This window comes from Mercenaria mercenaria, chromosome 7 (genome assembly GCF_021730395.1).
Source record: "Mercenaria mercenaria strain notata chromosome 7, MADL_Memer_1, whole genome shotgun sequence".
In the NCBI taxonomy this organism is placed as follows: domain Eukaryota; kingdom Metazoa; phylum Mollusca; class Bivalvia; order Venerida; family Veneridae; genus Mercenaria; species Mercenaria mercenaria.
The window spans coordinates 19,896,392-19,918,161 of NC_069367.1; the positions used below are offsets into that span (position 1 = coordinate 19,896,392).

Consider the following 21,770-nt stretch of genomic DNA (forward strand, 5'->3'; position numbering starts at 1 on the left):
CCTATTCACTAATACACTGTAAAACAATAAACAAGTTAAAGTATGAAATGACCCCTTCACTCATCCATGTCGACCCCTACTACGTATTACCTAATTTACCATGACAGCCAAGTAAGGCAGGTATTGGGCCAGGTATTGGGACACATTCCCATAATCAAGGAAGATAGGATGTTATTATTTACTGGAAGAAGACAGTTACACTATAGCCTAATGGCGATAGTACCATTGTTAAGGGCAAACAAAGACTGCTTTACCAAAAGTCAATAGTTTCACGACGGTTTATATAATAGATGTTTCAAGTCTCAAAAACACAGTGTATTAAACTTTTCCCGTTACTTAGTTGTTAATTAGCAAGTATCGGTCCATAATCTAAAGAATATTAATAAAGTGACTTAAAACCTCCCATAATTTTAAGACATCCAAAAACAAGTTACTTACAACTGTTTGATGTGTAGCTGCTGGGTGAGATACTTATTATTGCTAAATCCATTTTCTTAAATCCAAGCGAATAGACACAACACATAATATATGTTCCATCACAAAAATGCACTGCATCGTAATATTCCAAAGAATTCGAACACAATCAATTAGAATTATGTAATCCGTTAGCTGCCATAATGGTTGTGAGACTTTTTGAAGATAATTCCAAATATTATTCGAATATATCCAATCAACTAGCCGCCATATTGGTCTGAGACTTCTGCAAGTTGACAAACTTGTGTATCTCCATCTGAAATAGCAGTTGAAATGAAACGTAATTAAAAAAAATATGCAAAACTACACCTTAGTCAAAACTTTAACATGTGCTGAGACAAGCATAATTTTGGCCAAAGTAAAACGCCAGTAAAGTTCATAAAGCGGTCCTTTTTTCAATCATAAAGTCGAGTAATGTTAACAAAAAGAAAATAAAAACGAGAGTGATAGATCAAATTCAAAATAACCTTTAACTGATGCCGTTTTCCCTTACCATAGTTATAATAAATACAATTTAAGTGGGGAAAACATAACAACCAGGTTGCAGAAACTGGCTCTTGTTCGTTTACATATTGCGTCACTCGAACACAAGGACATACAGTTTCATAACAATCACATTCCACTGGCCATGATAAAATTTGATCCTCCTACTGTTTGATCCGCCATACAGAACCATATACTGTTTGATCCCCCATACAGGGCCATATACTGTTTGATCCCCATACAGGGCAATATACTGTTTGATCCCCCATACAGGGCAATATACTGTTTGATCCCCCATACAGGACCATATACTGTTTGATCCCCCATACAGGGCCATATACTGTTTGATCCCCCATACAGGGCAATATACTGTTTGATCCTCCATACAGGACCATATACTGTTTGATCCCCCATACAGGACCATATAATGTTTGATCCTCCATACAGGGCCATACACTGTTTGATCCCCCATACAGGGCAATATACTGTTTGATCCCCCATACAAAGCAATATACTGTTTGATCCTCCATACAGGACCATATACTGTTTGATCCCCCATACAGGACCATATACTGTTTGATCCTCCATACAGGGCCATATACTGTTTGATCCCCCATACAGGGCCATATACTGTTTGATCCCCCATACAGGGCAATATACTGTTTGATCCCCCATACAGGGCCATATACTGCTTGATCCCCCATACAGGGCCATATACTGTTTGATCCTCCATACAGGACAACATACTGTTTGATCCCCCATACAAGACCATATACTGTTTGATCTCCCATACAGGGCCATATACTGTTTGATCCCCCATTACAGGGCCAAATACTGTTTGATCCCCCATACAGGACCATATACTGTTTGATCCTCCATACAGGACCACATACTGTTTGATCCTCCATACAGGACCACATACTGTTTCATCCCCCATACAGGACCATATACTGTTTGATCCCCCATACAGGGCCATATACTGTTTGATCCCCCATACAGGGCAATATACTGTTTGATCCCCCATACAGGGCCATATACTGTTTGATCCCCCATACAGGGCCATATACTGTTTGATCCCCCATACAGGGCCATATACTGTTTGATCCCCAATACAAGACAATATATTGTTTGATCGACCACATACTGTCTGATCCTCCAAACAGGACCATATACTGTCTGATTCGCCATGCAGGACCATATACTGTTTGATCCTCCATACCGGACAATATACTGTTTGATCGACCATACAGGACCATATACTGTCTGATTCGCCATGCAGGACCATATACTGTTTGATCGACCATTTACTATTTGATACGCTATACAGGACCATATACTGTTTGATCCAGCATACAGGACTATATACTGTTTGATCGACCATACAGGACCATATACTGTCTGATTCGCCATGCAGGACCATATACTGTTTGATCGACCATTTACTATTTGATACGCTATACAGGACCATATACTGTTTGATCCACCATACAGGACTATATACTGTTTGATCCACCATACAGGACCATATACTGTTTGATCGACCATACAGGACCATATACTGTTTGATCGACCATTTACTATTTGATACGCTATACAGGACCATATACTGTTTGATCCACCATACAGGACTATATACTGTTTGATCCACCATACAGGACCATATACTGTTTGATCGACCATACAGGACCATATACTGTTTGATCGACCATTTACTATTTGATACGCTATACAAGACCATATACTGTTTGATCCACCATACAGGACTATATACTGTTTGATCCACCATACAGGACCATATACTGTTTGATCGACCATACAGGACCATATACTGTTTGATCCACCATACTGTTTGATCGACCATACAGGACCATATACTGTTTGATCCACCATACAGGATCATATACTGTTTGCATCATCAACTTAGTAACATGATTTTCATTTCTGTTTTACTTTGCAAATACATCATTTTCCTGGTCTACAGAGCTATTTGTAGGAACTATTTGAATTTTGGAGTTGAATAATTTTACTTCTGGAGGCAAACATGTTATTTTAAAGTGTGTTAACCTTTGCCATATGACAATTTCGAATATTTTTTTTTCAAAATGTTTATATTTGTTTTTTGTTTAACGCTAACTAAGTTATCATTAAAGTTTCATATGGGTCTAGTGACAGAGTCAACATTGCAACTGAAATTTACAATCAAAATAATTCATGACAATCAATTCGAAATTATTTAAGGTGTTAAGGTTCCTATTATTTAAATTTTATTAATTAATGTAATCAACCGAAAATAAAATGTAAACCGTTTTAAACTATATGAAACCGGTTGCCTAAAAATGCATTATTGTACATGCGAAGGCTTAAGACAGTTACCTGAACATAATTGTATGTAGGATTTACTTATGTAGTATAAAAATGTAGTATTAAATATGTAGTATCATGAAAGAAGATCATTGTTAATACAGTTTATCAATTCATAAAATTGCTTACCTCTTAACAACAATCAACCTACACTAACACAGATATTCCATGTATTATTTGTGTTATAATCCACTGTCACTTTTTCATCTTCATCGTTACCTGCCAGAGTACTGTTGTAAGGTGGATTTGTAACTGGTGGGTTTAAATGAATCTATTGTATAGTTATGTGTTTACAATGACGTTAGGTTTTTATCCACTTTTTACGGTCACTTATCGTTTTCGTTTTGTAAGGAAAAGTATGAGCGACAGACAGGAGAAGCAGTGTTATATGACAGTGAGAACAATGCTGGAAATTATATATTCCCAACCCACAAAAGACCGGATAAGAAAAGATACAGAGTGCTTTTGTAACTGATAGTTCTCTTTTGTTACAGTTTCTTTCATTTGGCTTTATTGTGTATCTTCATAAATTTTCGGGGTTAAGCTGTAATTTAGGCTGGCAAAAATTGAGAACGAAGATACGGAAGACAGAAAAAGGAGGACTTTAAATGAAGATTTCAAGAATGACCTTTATGTTTTAGTTTGAAATGAACACTTTTTCCGGCCTTTGTCTAAGGTTTGGTGAACCCTATCAAACGGTTTAAGCATAAATTTTGAAAACAAACTTAAACTAGATTACCCAAACTTTATATAATAATACATATGTCTAGTGTTCAGTGAACACAATAATACATCTCTAGCTTTCAGTGAACGCAATAATACATGAATGCAAAAATACACGTCTAGTGCACAGTGAATGCAAAAACACATGTCTAGTGCTCAGTGAATGCAAAAAGACATGTCTAGTGCTCAGTGAGTGCAAAAATACATGTAGTGCTCAGTGCGTGCAAAAATACATGTCTAGTGCTCATTGAATGTAGTAATACATGTCTAGTGCTCAGTGAATGCAAAAATACATGTATAGTTTTCAGTGAATGCAAAAATACATGTCTAGTGCTAAGTGAATGCAAAAACACATGTCTAGTGCTCAGTGAATGCAAAAAGACATGTCTAGTGCTCAGTGAGTGCAAAAATACATGTAGTGCTCAGTGCGTGCAAAAATATATGTCTAGTGCTCATTGAATGTAGTAATACATGTCTAGTGCTCATTGAATGCAAAAATACATGTATAGTTTTCAGTGAATGCAAAAATACATGTCTAGTGCTCAGTGAATGCAAAAATACATGTCTAGTTTTCTGTGAATGCAAAACACATGTCTAGTGCTCAGTGAGTGCAAAAACACATGTCTAGTGCTAAGTGAATGCAAAAAGACATGCCTAGTGCTCAGTGAGTGCAAAAATACATGTCTAGTGCTCAGTGCGTGCAAAAATATATGTCTAGTGCTCATTGAATGTAGTAATACATGTCAAGTGCTCATTGAATGTAGTAATACATGTCTAGTGCTCATTGAATGTAGTAATACATGTCAAGTGCTACTGCTCAGTGAATGCAATAATACATACCTAGTGCTCAGTGAAGGCAGGGTTAGTTAAGTGCTCAATGAATACAAAATACATGTCTACTGCTCATTGAATGCACTATTACATTTCTAGTGCTCAGTGAATAATTAAAATGTCACAGGGTAAAAAAAATGTGCAGTCAGTCCGGGGTCAAACCCGGGACCCCTCGCTTACAGGGTGAGTGCGCTACTGATTGAGCTAACCGGCTGCCTGACAAATATATTTTCTCCTTTCGTGACCAAGTCCGTATAAATAATACTTATCTAATGCTCAGATAATAAAATAAAACATGTCCAGGGCTCGGTGAATGCAACAGTACATGTCCAGGGCTCGGTGAATGCACCAGTACATGTCCAGGGCTCGGTGAATGCAACAGTACATGTCCAGGGCTCGGTGAATGCAGCAAAATGACAAGTCTTTCATGCGACCAAAATCCGATTGACCACCTTCAAAGCTGCCGAAAAGCATACACTTACAACTAATTGTACATTCTAACACTGAGTACAAAATCCCCAAAATAATCGGCGCAGAAACCTACCAGGTAACTTGAATTGAACATGTCAATATAATTAGTCACTACTATTAAATGAATGTTTTTTCACGTACTGTGAAATTATATCACAGAGAAAAATTAACAAGAACAATAGGCTTCTATATTTTTAACTTCGAAAATGATTACAACTTTAGTAAATGGTTTAAACTTAACATACACTATAAAGTATGTTTGTGGTCTCAACATTTTGTTTTTCGTTACAGTAAGCAGCCACAGTATTTCTTTTTCAGTTGGTTTAATAAAGATTCCGCAACAAAATTCTTTAATTGCCTTTTCAAACAAACGTCTGATAAACGTCTGATATAGCCATCAGGGTTATCTAACCAGACTGATCGACTAAGAATCACATCCGACAATAAACGTTTACAGAGACTGACGTCAAATCGCACCCCCCCCCACTCTTTTAGATTTCTTATTTAAAATTTGTAGTATAAAACTGCAACTTTAAAACTATTTATAATTCCACAGCGCTTTATCTTTCATATTTCAAAGGCAATTTGGCATCTATTTCAACTAAAACGTTAGAACTTTGATGTTGGACATGTTAAAGTGTGGTAATCGAAAGATATAGGGGATCAGGTCACCAGAAAAATACGGAATTGTATCATGTTCGTAACAACTTGAAATAGCATAATGTGACACCTTAACTCTGCCGAACATGTTGGCGTTTTCTCCAGCTGTCTTAGAGTAACATCATTCGATAAATAAATAAAATGAATAAAGTGGTTGTACACATCATTTTACAATCTGCTTAAAATCTCGATCTCGGCCAGTTTCACACCGCTTTCGCATCGAAAATATGGTTCAGCCAATGAAATCGCTTATTATAGAATTAACGTAGGCTCGACCGTCAAAATGGCACTGCCCGCTTGGGCTTTGAGTAATAACAAAACTGTTTTGGAAAAAGTTAAAATAAAAGAAGTAATATCTAAACAAGCGGACGTTTTGCACGAAATAATGAACGGGAAAGATTTCAATGCGGTCGTCACAAGAATTAATAAACACGTGTTAATCACGCTTTAAAAATTGGGATCCCAGGCTCATGAGGCTAAATATAGATTTTTTTTTACTTCTACCTTCACTTTCAAAAATTTGAAAGCAAGGCGTTGATTGGTTAGTGGAAAAGTCGCGAGAAGGTGACCTCCGACGGGTCACTGTCAGATCCTCATGCGTTATTCCTCGTATATTCCCTTCTACAAATCCATGCAACCCGTACACATACGCCCTTAAGAAGCAATGATCTAGAACTTACAAGATGATTGTATGACTGTCTTTCTATAACGTAGTATTTATATAAATAAATTAATCATCAATGATAATATCTGTTGCAGTTGCAGTCTAATACTGGCTCGACTCATGCTACAAGAAGGAGAAACCCTCAGCCGTGAGCAAGAGATAACACTCGGTCAGCACTACGTCATATTCCGCGGAAATCTGGATCATGCGATGACATGAACAATGTATAAGGTTTTACAATGAAACTTAGAATGTTGATAATAAACCATGATGATTGATTAATTTTTAATTTGTTGTTACGCAAAACAACCGACTGCAACAAGTGAAACTTGTTACATAAATACGATGCAATTATAAAGAATGTGAAGCTTAAGAGTTTCCTATAGGAGTGCAATACGAAAAAACAGGGTGTTGTATTTTTGCTACATCTAATGGAAACAAAAACTTATTCACGGTGGGGACCTTGATTGCTCGGCAAATGTCTTGTTTTGCATGATTTAAGTTTTGTAAATTATCTTAAAAGCGAGCAAATAATCTATTGTGAGTTTATGCGAAAACAGCTATTTTGGAACGCACCTGCAAGGTGTCCAATAGCAACGAGGTCACATGTCATGGACTGGGTCACTCACCCGTTGAAATTTATTCTATTCATATTCAGTAGACGCTTGTCTCCTTCTGTTACCCTCTATTTCATTGGGACAAGATACATAAACCTGATCTGTGTTATTGATACTGAAATAAGACACCAGTCTTTGTTACAACACTGAGATGCTGAAGCAATTGTGTCTATTACACACTACAATAAATTTGTATAATAATTCAAGTTTAATGATAAAATTTTTGTAAAAGAGATTGAAGTGGAAATAAATACATTCCATTTTAATAAATACAAAGGCCTTTTACTTTGGTCGCTGTAACTAGAGTCAGTGTAAATGTTATTAAAAGAAAATAATGAACGATTAGAAATATTGAGGAAAATAATGATTTGAAAGTCTCTACCAGTAGTGTCGAGGCGGAAATAGAAATTTACAACTTCGGCAATATAACGACTTATTACACGTATTTTTTTTTCAAGTCACTTAACGTATCACGTGGTCCTACCGATAAATCATAAACCCTGTATTTAAGCTAATAGTTGCTTTTTTATAAAGACGGCTTATCTCATTTTAAGCAACAGCTTATGACATTTTTCGTATTTCATATATTCTATAAGAGCTTCATTTAAGGAACAAAGATAAGTATTTCACATAGAGTAAGATTCCTATTAGAAATGTAGAATTTATTTTCATTTATAATTCTTGTAATTTCACCACCCCATCCCTTTAATATGAAAGATTTTAAAAAGCCAAACAATTCTTTTGATTTGAATATAATTTCAAGCTTTACATAAATTACAACAGATATCATGATTTTCCAATAATTTCAATCGAAAGGCAAGTCTTAAAACTATTTGTAGCTTCAGAACTCTAACCAAAATAGAAAAAGGGAGGTAATAATAATTTACAAACATGCATTTCTGATGAATTTCTGCTGATTATATAATTGTCGTTGCAAATCTTTGATAAAATTTATACAATAAAATTGTTCTATATTCATATCATTCTTAATGCAAAGTATTTTTTTTTTATCAAACTTTTTACTTTTGCTAAAATAGGCAACCCGCTCAGTGAATGCAAATCAGTGTAAAATGTTCTAACGTAAATATTTCGTTGAGCAAAATAGACTGAAAACCCTCAAAGTGAAATAGGGTCCAAAGAGTTATAAAGATATGTATTAGTCCTTGGAGCGGACATTAAACAACAACTGCATTTTATCATAATATATCATATTGAACTAAAGTTAAAGATACACATTTCAGATAACGTTTGTATTCGTTTTCTTTTTCATTTTCAATATTTCGTTTTGTTTGTCTTTAATTCAAATTAGAATTGTATATGAACAACTGCAGTCGTTAATGTATTTTTCAATGTTTCTTATCAATATGAAGATGTAAAAATTTACTTACTCGTATCTAGCGTCTGCCTTTACTGTTATAACTCCAGATAGATAGAAGTATACACATTCACTTTAATTAAACATAATATAAAATAGTTATAACATGTCGACACACCTCTCAAATGCGTTATCCTGAGAGTGTAAATTACAAATAGTAATTCGTACATAAAACTACCTCATAAAATATGAAATATTGCAAAAAACGTATATAGGTGTGTATACCATAAATAAATATTAATTTCCAAACAAATCTTACAAGTTTTCACGCAGCCTTCAAAGCAGATAATAAGTTTGACGACCAACTTTGTAGCATCGATTCATTGGTAGAAAGATGTGAAAAGAATCCGCTACAATAGCTCAACAATAAAACAGTATTATCCACGATTTTCAATACAGAAATATTCTATATAAGCCCAACCATGCTAAAAAGACACAAAACACAACTTTTGAAATACTTAAAAAGCTCGAAACACGCCACAGTGGTTTAAATAACAAGTCACCTTACAAGTTTCCATTGAAAACGTTTGGCTTTTATTATACACTCACAAAAATGCTATAGAAACGTATTTAGAAGGCACTCTAAATGATACTGAACAATTTTCTATAAATGTATTGAAATCTCCTTTGCATAGATATATTGAAAACCATTCGCTGTGAAAAACTTTAGTATACCTTTTACATTTTGCTACATTATCTATTATATATTTGATGAATAGAGACCGCATTTTATTTTTCTCAATTACAGTGTGACTAAAAGTAAGTAAACTACCTTTATTGTTCAAAGTTATTTTGCCGACTCGGTTGCGAAAAGCTTTTTCTTTTATTTTCATCCATTCAGATTGTCGAAAAAGATGTTAGATGACAACTGATTCTATTTGTAGCAAGACATGAATCTAGCCATAAATTTTGTAAATGTTTAACATTAAATTGAGCATTAAGTATTTATTTGAGTAGGCAGCGAAAGTGAATATAGTGCAGTTAAAAATTTAATACAGTTCAGATGAATGATAGTACTTTGGATTACTCTTAACCAATATCAGAAAATAATATTTAAAAAATATGCTACCTTACCTGTGATCTTGCCTGTGACCTTGACATTTTAAGCATAGCACCACACCTTATCATACTAAACATTTGCATCGCGTGACTGTGGTACGGACCCGACTCGAGCGACTGAGATACGGACTTGACTAGTGCGACTGAGGTACGGACCTGACTCGCTCGACCGAGGTACGGGCCTGACTCGCGCGTCTGAGGTATGGACCCTACTCGCGCGACTGAGATATGGGCCCGACTTGCGCCACTGAGGTACGGGCCTGACTCGCGCCACTGAGATATGGGCCTGACTCGCGCCACTGAGGTACGGACCTGACTTGCGGGACTGAGGTACGGACCCGACTCGCGTGACTGAGATACGGACCTGACTAGCGCGACTGAGGTACGGACTTGACTCGCTCGACTGAGGTACGGGCCTGACTCGCGTGTCTGAGGTATGGACCCGACTCGCGCGACTGAGATATGGGCCCCACTCGCGCGACTGAGGTATGGACCTGACTCGCGCGACTAAGGTACGGGCCCGACTCGCGCTACTGAGATATGGGCCCGACTCGCGCGACTGAGGTATGGACCCGACTCGCGCGACTGAGATATGGGCCCGACTCGCGCGGCTGAGGTATGGACCCGACTTGCGCGACTAAGATATGGGCCCGACTCGCGCGAATGAGGTACGGGCCTGACTCGCGCGACTGAGGTACGGGCCTGAGTCGCGCGACTGAGGTATGGGCCCAACTCGCGCGACTTAGATATGGACACGACTCGCGCGACTGAGATACAGACCTGACCAGCGCGACTGAGGTACGGACCTGACTCGCTCGACTGAGGTACGGGCCTGACTCGCGCGTTTGTGGTATGGACTTGACTCGCGTGACTGAGGAACGGACCTGACTGACGCGTCTGAGGTACGGACTTGACTAACGTGACTGAGGTACACGGATCTGACTAGCGTGACTGAGGTACGGGACTGACTCCAGCGACTGAGGTACCGTCCAGACTCGCGCGTCTGAGGTACGGACCTGACTCGCGCGACACACAGTTCAGTCTTACTTCAGGTAGTTGTTGTTCAGATAAAAAAAATAGTAAAATGTAGAACTTGGCTGAATCATGATTGATTTATTTTAAACAGATTTGAAGACATTTACTAGAATTATTTCAAATGTCAACGTACACACTAGCAAGTTTTGTCGAAGATCGGGAGACACTCGCCAGTTTTGTCATAGACAGGGACACTCTTGCCAATTTTGTCATAGACCGGGACATACTCGCCAGTTTTATCATAGACAGGGACACTCTCGCCAGTTTTGTCATAGACCCTGATATTCTAGAAAGTTTTGTCATAGACATGGACACTCTCGCCAGTTTTGTCATAGACCTGGACATACTCGTCAGTTTTGTCATAAACAGGGACACTCTTGCAAGTTTTGTTATAGACCCGGACATTCTAAAAAGTTTTTTCATAGACCGGGACACTCTTGCCAGTTTTGTCATAGACCTGGACATTCTAGAAAGTCTTGTCATAGACATGGACACTCTCGTCAGTTTTGTCATAGACCTGGACATACTCGCCTGTTTTGTCATAAACAGGGACACTCTTGCACGTTTTGTCATAGACCCCGACATTCTAGAAAGTTTTTTCATAGACCGGGACACTCTCTCCATGCAGTTTTGTCATAGACCTGGACACTCTAGAAAGTTCTTTTCATAGACAGGGACACTCTTGTAAGTTTTGTCATAGACTCTGATATTCTAGAAAGTTTTGTCATAGACATGGACACTCTCGCCAGTTTTGTCATAGACCTGGACATACTCGCCAGTTTGTCATAAACAGGGACACTCTTGCCAATTTTGTCATATACCCTGACATTCTCGCAAGTTTTGACATAGACAGGGACACTCTCGCCAGTTTTGTCATAGACCTGGACATACTCGCAAGTTTTGTCATCAACAGGGACACTTTTGCCAGTTTTGTCATAGACCCGGACATTCTAGAAAATATTTTCATAGACAGGGACACTCTTGCCAGTTTTATCATAGATCCGGACATTCTCGCAAGTTTTGACATAAACAGGTACACTCTTGCCAGTTTTGTCATAGACGCGGACATTCTAGAAAGTTTTTTTTCATAGACCGGGACACTCTTGGCAGTTTTGTCATAGACCGGGTCACATTCTCGCTTGTTTCAGTCATAGAAAAGGACACACTTGCTTCATCTGTAATAGACCGGGAAAAAAGTTCTCGCAAGTTTGCTTGTTTTTGACAAATCGGAACGCATTCGTTTGTTTCTGTCTTTGACCAAGACCTAACTGGTGTCATAGACCGGGACACATAGACTAGTTAATGCCACACACTGGCAAGTTTCTAACGTTTGCTTTAATCAGTGTGAGACACACTTATTAGTTTCGTAAAAGGTCATTTTCGTATTTCCCTTATAGGCCGTGAAACACGTGCTAGTTTCCCTCACAGACCGTGACACAAGTGCAAGTTTCCCTCGTAGACCGTGACACACGTGCTAGTTTCCCCCATAGACCTAACACACGTGTTAGTTTCCCACATAGACTGTAACCCACGTGCTAGTTTCCCTCACTGACCGAGACACAATGCTAGCTTCCCTCATAGACCGAGACACACGTGCTAGCTTCCCTCATAGACCGCGACACACGTGCTAGTTTCCCTCACGTGCTAAACTCCCCTATAGACCGAGGCACACGTGCTAGTTTCCCCGACATACCAAGCTATACGTGCTAGTTTCCCTCATAGACCGAGACACATGTGCTACTTTCCCTCAAAGACCAAGACACACGTACTAGTTTCCCACATAGACTGTAACCCACGTGCTAGTTTCATTCACTGACCGAGACACAATGCTAGCTTCCCTCATAGACCGAGACACACGTGCTAGCTTCCCACATAGACCGCGACACACGTGCTAGTTTCCCCCACGTGCTAAATTCCCCTATAGACCGAGGCACACGTGCAAATTTCCCCGACATACCAAGCTATACGTGCTAGTTTCCCTCATAGACCGAGACACATGTGCTAGTTTCCCTCAAAGACCGGGATACGCTCATTAGTTGCTGTCATATGCTGAGACACATTTACCCGACAATCCTGTTTTCTGTCATAGACTAAGCCTCACTGGCTTGTTTATGTTATTAACCGAGACACCTTCGCTATTTTCTTTAATTCCGCTTATCTCACTGGTCGGTAACTGGAGGTCAGTAGAAAGTGATATTCACCGCAAGAAGTGATATTCGTTTAAGAGAACCCACACACTATACTAAATATACATTTATTTCACATGGCAATCACATTTTGCATATTATGGCATGTATAGTGATAAAAGATATTTCTTAGCGGGTGATATTATTTTTGACAATATTTTTTTTGCGTTTATTGTGTATTATTGGCACTTTAGTAGAAAACGGTCAATTGTCTGTAAACATTTTTGTTATGAACAATCTAGTGTTAATTTTACTATTAAATACTAACCATGCTGTTTTTTCAGTGTTGTCATAACTAAATTGTGACAATAGTCAAATTTAAATGATTTAATATATACTATATACTGTATATAAAAACATGAAACACTTACGTTGAAATGTCCTCTGTCTTCAACACATCTACAAAAGCTTACAGAAACATGCCACCGTATTAGACATCTTACTTACTTAAATACAACACATTTCATTCACTATAATAATATGATGGCAACACTGATAATAGTAGTCCATTCAGATATAACCAATCGTACTTTGCAGTTCGCACAAAATAATAATAAAATAAGAAGTCCATGCGGTTAAATGATAACAAACTGGGTCCACCCGCTTGTGAGCTGATATAGTGGGACTTTCTCGCCTTGTACAGATGTTTCCCTTAGAATTATTGGGATAATGCAACATAATAGACAGGCAATTGTATGGGGTTCGGATAACAATGTCTCAATCGAAAATAAATTCAAAGACACATTGTTTCAGATTGTTTGTGTCCTTTCGGAGTACGTGAATACTATCGAAATGGCATTGAAAGCTACATAGTTTTAATTGTTCCGTGTATTCAATGCTACACAATAACTATGCGGAGTTTAGTTTCAAAGGATGCATTGTTTCAATAGAGCGATTGTCATAGAACGCCATTCTATGCCCACTGAGTAATGGGGAAATTCTATTGAATGTTTATTAAATGGAGAGAAATAAAAACTGATTGATTAGCCGTTGAAATGAATAGATGCAACCGGTAGTGAATCAAACATACAGACGACAAATGGCTTGTAATAAAGCGGAAAGTTCTCATCCAACCCCAGAAAACTGAAACACAATCATGCTAAAGCATGACTTTTTTATGTTTAGTTCGACATAAATTACTCTTTAATATATTGTTTTAAATACACATGTTACGTTTCTTAAGTGTTCACTTTTTTACAGCCCGCCCTCTTAGCTTAGCTGGGAGAGCACAAATCTACGGATCGAGGTGTCGTTACTTCGAGCCCTGGGCGAGGCGTATGTTCTCCGTGACGATTTAATAAACATTGTGTCTGATATCATTCGTTTCGTCCCCATCTCTGATTCATGTGGGGAAGTTGGCAGTTACTTGCGGAGAACAGGTTTGTACTGGTACAGAATCCAGGAACACTAGTTAGGTTAACTGCCCGCCGTTACATAACTGAAATACTGTTGAAAATGGCGTTAAACCCAAAACAAACAAACAAGTTACCTCTTTACCCATGTCCAAACAAAAGTGAAATACCGTTTGATATAATTAGTTTGAAATGAGTCCTTCTTGTATTTCGGTTGTAGGATTTAAAACAATTTCTTATTGTTGAGATATTGGGGTTTGAAGGTTAAGGCTAATGGAGATTGACGCCTAATGAAGATTTAAACCTGTTTTAAATTTATGCATGTTAATAGTTGATGCTTGTCGGCGGAAGCTCGCGTCCATAGAAAATGAGTACGCACGGCAAACGTATGATGTCTGATTGAAGATGAAATCTAGCAGTAACCGAGGGCATGTTAAAGGCTGACACATGTGGACGTTAATGATGGAGTCTAGCTGTAACTGAAGGCATGTTAAAGGCTGACACATGTGGACGTTTATGCTGGAGTCTAGCAGTAAATGAGGGCATGTTAAAGGCTGACACCTGTGGACGGTTATTTTGGAGTCTAGCAGTAACTGAGGGCATGTTAAAGGCTGACACCTGTGGACGTTTATGTTGGAGTCTACCAGTAACTGAGGGCATGTTAAAGGCTGACACCTGTGGACGTTTATGTTGGAATCTGGTTGTAACTGAGGGCATGTTAAAGGCTGACACCTGTGGACGTTTATGTTGGAGTCTAGCAGTAACTGAGGGCATGTTAAAGGCTGACACCTGTGGACGTTTATGTTGGAGTCTAGCAGTAACTGAGGGCATGTTAAAGGCTGACACGTCTGGACGTTTATGCTGGAGTCTCGCAGTAACTGAGGGTATGTTAAAGGCTGATACCTGTGGACGTTTATGTTGGAGTCTGGTTGTAACTGAGGGGATGTTAAAGGCTGACACATGTGGACGTTTATGTTGGAGTCTGGTGGTAACTGACGGGATGTTAAAGGCTGACACCTGTGGACGTTTATGTTGGAGTCTAGCAGTAACTGAGGGCATGTTAAAGGCTGACACCTGTGGACGTTTATGTTGGAGTCTAGCAGTAACTGAGGGCATGTTAAAGGCTGACACCTGTGGACGTTTATGTTGGAGTCTAGCAGTAACTGAGGGCATGTTAAAGGCTGACACCTGTGGACGTTTATGTTGGAGTCTCGCAGAAACAGAGAGCATGTTAAAGGCTGACACCTGTGGACGTTTATGTTGGAGTCTAGCAGTAACTGAGGGCATGTTAAAGGCTGACACCTATTGACGTTTATGTTGGAGTCTGGTTGTAACTGAGGGTATGTTAAAGGCTGACACCTGTGGACGTTTATGTTGGAGTCTAGCAGTAACTGAGGGCATGTTAAAGGCTGACACCTGTGGACGTTTATGTTGGAGTCTAGCAGTAACTGAGGGCATGTTAAAGGCTGACACCTGTGGACGTTTATGTTGGAGTCTAGCAGTAACCGAGGGCATGTTAAAGGCTGACACCTGTGAACGTTTATGTTGGAGTCTAGCAGTAACTGAGGGCATGTTAAAAGCTGACACATCTGGACGTTTATGTTGGAGTCTCGCAGTAACTGAGGGCATGTTAAAGGCTGACACCTGTGGACGTTTATGTTGGAATCTGGTTGTAACTGAGGGCATGTTAAAGGCTGACACCTGCGGACGTTTATGTTGGAGTCTGGTTGTAACTGAGGGGATTTTGACATTGATGTTGGAGTCCAAGGAAAGTAATAGCATGTTAGAGGTCAAGGCCTAATAGAAATTTATGTCTCATAAAATCGACTTACATGTATGATGGAAATTAAATCATGGTGTAGATTGACGTCAGATGGAAGTCCAGTTATCGTGGAAGTCAGAGTCAGGTGGAAAACGAGCCATGTCAGAGATGCACGCCTAGTAGAGATTGATGCCTCGTTTAAAGTGGTTTGTTGGAAACGGAAAATGTTGGAAGTTGAACACAGTGGAGTTAACCATAATGTTAATATTTAGAGTGTTGAATCTGATACAAAATGGAGAGAGGAGACCTACTGGATTAAAATTTTTGCCTGATGAGGAAAAAGATCTGACAGAGACCTCTTTGATGGAGTTTGGTCAGCAGATCGGGTTTAAATTCTGCTAGAATTTGTGGTCTGTCAAAACGTGATGGAGTTTGATTTGTCAAGGTCAATTTGTACTGTTTCCAAAAAAAAAACAAAAACAATTCAGTTAAATAAAATACCGATTTAACATTCTAACAGTGAGAACAAAATTTTGAAAGTCACTCGGCATATAAACAAATATTCACTTATATGAAAAGAGGTACTTTGATTCATTTCAAACTACTGAAATGGTTATATATAATATGCCAACATACCATTTAAAACCCAGAGCTTTCTTTGTTTATTCCCTCATGACATTAAACACGCTTCCCAACTGATATTCCATCCGCACTTAAAGTGTAATTTCCATTGTTTGGCCACTATATTACAACTTTCATAGTTTCTGTGAATTGCTCTTATTGCTGTCACTAGATTTATTAAAGATCAACATTTTAATAAAACATTGAAGTTATTGAATTCATGTTAACAATGTTTCTATTCTATAGAAATGTTTATAAAATCCATATAGAAATTGTTACAAAGGGGGTTAATTTTAGCACAATACAGAACGATAACGTATAAAATAACAATCAAAACATAATAAATAAGCAATTTAATTGCATTGAATGAAGTAACAAAAACTCTTTGATTTATAAATCATTAGTTTTGTTATATTTTAATAAGACCAAAGAAGTACAATTCTTATATAAAAGGCATATTACAATACTTTTTATATACCCGAACTTAATAAACAAAATTAAACAAAATCTATGAATACATGAATTTAAAACGATTTAAATAGTTAGAGATAGATTAAGCCTGGTATTTGATCAACAGAGTACATTTCTACAATGTCATATTATGGTATGTATATTTCTATAGAAATCTAGCCTCTAAACTGAGGACATCCCTAAAATGTCGCATTATGTTGTATATATTTATACGAAAATCTAGCCTCTAATTCGGGGACATTCCTACAATTTCACATTTTGGTATGTATATCTATACAGATATCTAGCATATTTACCGGAGACATTTCTGCAATATCACATTATGACATGTACAAGGGTTGTTCTATAAATGTAGACTGATACCGTTTCTATGTCGAACTCCTCAGTCTAATTTTAATACCACATAAAGTTTATATAAACCAGAGATGAAACACTGATCGTTTTATGTTATACTCTAATATCAGTGGGTGCACCTTTATGATAAAGTCAGTTTTGCATATAAACATAAATCACTTTTTGACCTTTTTCATTATCATGATATTGGCGACTGTTGTTTGTCAACAGATTCAAATTTCGAGTTTTTTAAGTTTTAAATGATACGCACTAATAGATGTATAGCTAATCACATTATAAATGTATACTGTCAGTAAAGACAGGATTTTTTTAACAATTAAAATTGAAATTAATCATGAATGGTAATGATTTATATATTTAGCGAGTTAGCTGAGTTGAATACATTTGATGAGGAGTTTGTACATGTGAAGCATATATCTAAGGATAAAATAGTTCAGTGAATGATGGACGTTGTATAATAAATCTTAATAATGCATACGATTTAACTTAAATAATATCTAAGATAAATATTTTCGTTTTAAGTATCATTACATACATATGTTTTTTTATTTTGTGACTCGAATTGATTTCCTCTTAAATGATATACATGAACTAGAAATTAAAGTAGACATGCTGTGTACTCACGAAAAATGTAACGAATTTAGCCAAGCATCTGTCAATATATATTCCATCAGGTATTATTTGAAAAAAACACAAACGAATGTCAAGAAGAAAAAAAGCAAGCTTCTTTATAACAAGTTGTTTATAGGCTACCTCAGCTACCACGGAAAGTTTTTATAACTTTTTGTGTAAAAATATTGTATAGGTTTCATATAGACCAGTGAATAGCCATTTAAAATTTTATGTATTCATGAAACACGTTGCGATAAAAAGCGGAGGTTTTGAATACAGAAAACTGGCTGCGTACAGTCATAAACTGATAGCATGCTTTCCGCTTTAGAATTTGTTACAATATTGCAACAATACAACAGAACAATACCGCACAATTTATCCTTTATATGTCATTCATCATCAAAGATCCGTCAAAAGCCCATTGTAGGCGTATAAAGGCCAGTGCGGCTGACGAAAGGGCGCTTTCAATTTCCACTGTTACCAGTGCTTGCTAGATAGGAAATTGGACAAAAAGTCTTTTCAAATATTTGATAATATACAAGTCACATGATAGCGATTAAATGATCCTCAATTACCATAATTGTAGATTAGAGGTCGGGCAAATACATTTTGTTCACTCAATTTTAGTGAAATATTGACATTATTTACAACGCTTCGGAAATACAGATTATTCCGTTGAAGATTTTAATTTCACATTGATTGCAATCTTATGTTACATTAAATAACAAACGTTTATTATAAATTTACATTTTATGTAATTGTTCACTGGGTCCAGACTGGGTTCTTTATATAGTTTACCAAAAAATATGTATATTTTCTCTAACAAACGAAAACATCTATAGCAGGACAAAATTGTTTTTGCGTACAAATGGCTTATGCATTCATACCGGCAAGTTATTTAGTCGATGATGATATTGATGATGATGATGACCAAAAAAAGTTAGGAAGTTCTTCATAGGTTGTCTTTAAAAAATACAACTTAAATTTGGCGAAATTTAAGTGGTGAAAAATGCAATGAAATTAAAAAAGATAAATTAATATTTTTACCTCTAAAATCTGTTAGCCGTTGTTACATTCCAGAAAAATGTTAACGCTATATTGGCATAAAAATCTTGAAAGAAATCAGTATTGCAAATATATAATTATGTAAATCTCATTTTTGCCACCCACAGACACTGTTACAGTTTAATTAAGCCATCAACCAGTTTCTTACAAAACGATCTGCACATTTTAACGCACTAAGCCTTGTAACAATCAGGGTTTATGATTATTTTCCTACTTGGCCTTTTAAATTTCAATTCATTGAAAGGAGAAAAGAGGCATTGTCCAAACGTTTAATAAAGCGAACTACCATTATTTATTATAAAGAAAAAGAACAAAACATGACCAATACATACAAGAGCAAAATGCAAAAGCTTCTATTGATATGTAGCGGTGGCATTGTTAGCGCTATAATAGACTTCTATACCAGCATTGTCGCTTAAAATGGATAAAACAAGGTTCTTTGTTAGCCACAACAATCTTTCAACAATGCCATTATAACATTGCATTATGTAAGGGCATGTACTCAATAAAATCTTTAAATCCCTATTACAAAGACTTTTATTCATTAAAACGAGAAATTAAGATTACTTTTCATTTTTTGACTTAATCATTACTTACATTGAGACAAGTTTACTTGTTTATATACCAAACAAATATTTTGATAGTTTAGTAGCACGAACACGAAAACCTTCCGTGTTATATTTTATATCGCTTCTATTATTTGACTCCATTTAAAACACCGATCGGTGATATATTAATATACTACAAATAGTAGCGGAAACATGAAAATGGTCACTATGGACGTGCCTCACGCACAATGATCATAACAGAAAAGCTGAACACCTACGCATTTCGACGTCGACGTCATGTAGAAACGTCAGTGTTGCTAGTGAAAGGTTTCTGATAGATTTTCAGATGATCAATGAAACAGCAATGAAACTTATACGTATCATTATATTGAAAACATTACAAATGAAAATACACAGATGAAAAGTAATCGTAAGGTTTATAATAAAAAGTTTAATAAACTCAATGATGCGCCTTCTAGTCATAATTGCACACTAGTCTCATATGGACCTCGGGCTAAAGTCCTCATTAAACTATTTATGCCGTTATCGCCAGCCGTACATCAACTTCTCGTTAAAACAGTATGGCTAGGACGAAGCCGTATCGCCAGCCGTACATCGACTTCTCGTTAAAACAGTATGACTAGGACGAAGCCGTATCGCCAGCCGTACATCGACTTCTCGTTAAAACAGTATGATTAGGACGAAGCCGTATCGCCAGCCGTGTTAAAACAGTATGATTAGGACGAAGCCGTATCGCCAGCCGTACATCAACTTCTCGTTAAAACAGTATGGCTAGGACGAAGCCGTATCGCCAGCCGTGTTAAAACAGTATGATTAGGACGAAGCCGTATCGCCAGCCGTGCATCAACTTCTTGTTAAAACAGTATGGCTAGGACGAAGCCGTACCGCCTGCCGTGTTAAAACAGTATGATTAGGACGAAGCCGTATCGCCAGCCATGCATCAACTTCTCGTTAAAAGAGTTTGACTAGGACGAAGCCGTATCGCCAGCCGTGTTAAAACAGTATGGCTAGGACGAAGCCGTATCGCCAGCCGTACATCGACTTCTCGTTAAAACAGTATGGCTAGGACGAAGCCGTATCGCCAGCCTAGTTAAAACAGTATGATTAGGACAAAGCCGTATCGCCAGCCGTCCGTCAACGCCTCGTTAAAACAGTATGACTAGGACGAAGCCGTATCGCCAGCCGTGTTAAAACAGTATGATTAGGACGAAGCCGTATCGCCAGCCGTGCATCAACGTCTCGTTAAAAAAATCTGAATGACTAGGACGAAGCCGTATCGCCAGCCGTGTTAAAACAGTATGATTAGGACGAAGCCGTATCGCCAGCCGTACATCAACGTCTCGTTAAAACAGTATGACTAGGACAAAGCCGTATCGCCAGCCGTGTTAAAACAGTATGATTTGGACGAAGCCGTATCGCCAGCCGTGCATCGACTTCTCGTTAAAACAGTATGGCTGGGACGAAGCCGTATCGCCAGCCGTACATCGACTTCTCGTTAAAACAGTATGGCTAGGACGAAGCCATATCGCCAGCCGTACATCGGCTTCTCGTTAAAACAGTATGATTAGGACGAAGCCCGTATCGTCAGCCGTACATCGAACTCTCGTTAAAACAGTATGACTAGGACGAAACCGTATCGCCAGCCGTACATCGACTTCTCGTAAAACAGTATGACTAGGACGAAACCGTATCGCCAGCCGTACATCGACTTCTCGTTAAAACAGTAGGGACTAGGACGAAACCGTATTGCACCCATACACGACTTCTCGTAAAACAGTATGACTAGGACAAGCCCGTATCGCCAGCCGTGTTAAAACAGCATGACAGGACGAAGCCGTATCACCAGCCGTACACCGACATCTCGTTAAAACAGTATGACTAGGACGAAGCCGTATCGCCAGCCGTACATCGACTTCTCGTTAAAACAGTATGACTAGACGAAGCCGTACGCACCGTGTAAAACAGTATGATCGACGAGCGTATCGCCAGCCGTGTTAAAACCGTATGACTTAGGACGAAACCGTA

General features: G+C 37.9%; 1 long non-coding RNA gene across 5 annotated transcripts in view; it reads right to left on the bottom strand.

The window, feature by feature from the left end:
• Positions 1-17,034, bottom strand: part of LOC128558450 (uncharacterized) — a 142,153-nt gene extending 125,119 nt beyond the window's left edge. The window contains exons 1-3 of one of the 5 annotated variants that reach the window (XR_008371626.1): positions 8,673-9,190; positions 7,244-7,399; positions 439-730 (exon numbers count right to left, since the gene is read on the bottom strand). This is a non-coding gene — a long non-coding RNA (uncharacterized LOC128558450). Of the gene's footprint in view, positions 1-438; positions 731-3,447; positions 3,642-7,243; positions 7,400-8,672; positions 9,191-13,310; positions 13,535-16,689 lie in introns of those variants that run through there. The other 4 variants (XR_008371625.1, XR_008371628.1, XR_008371624.1 and 1 more) reach the window with 4 other exon arrangements.
• Between the last annotated feature and the right edge of the window lie 4,736 nt (positions 17,035-21,770).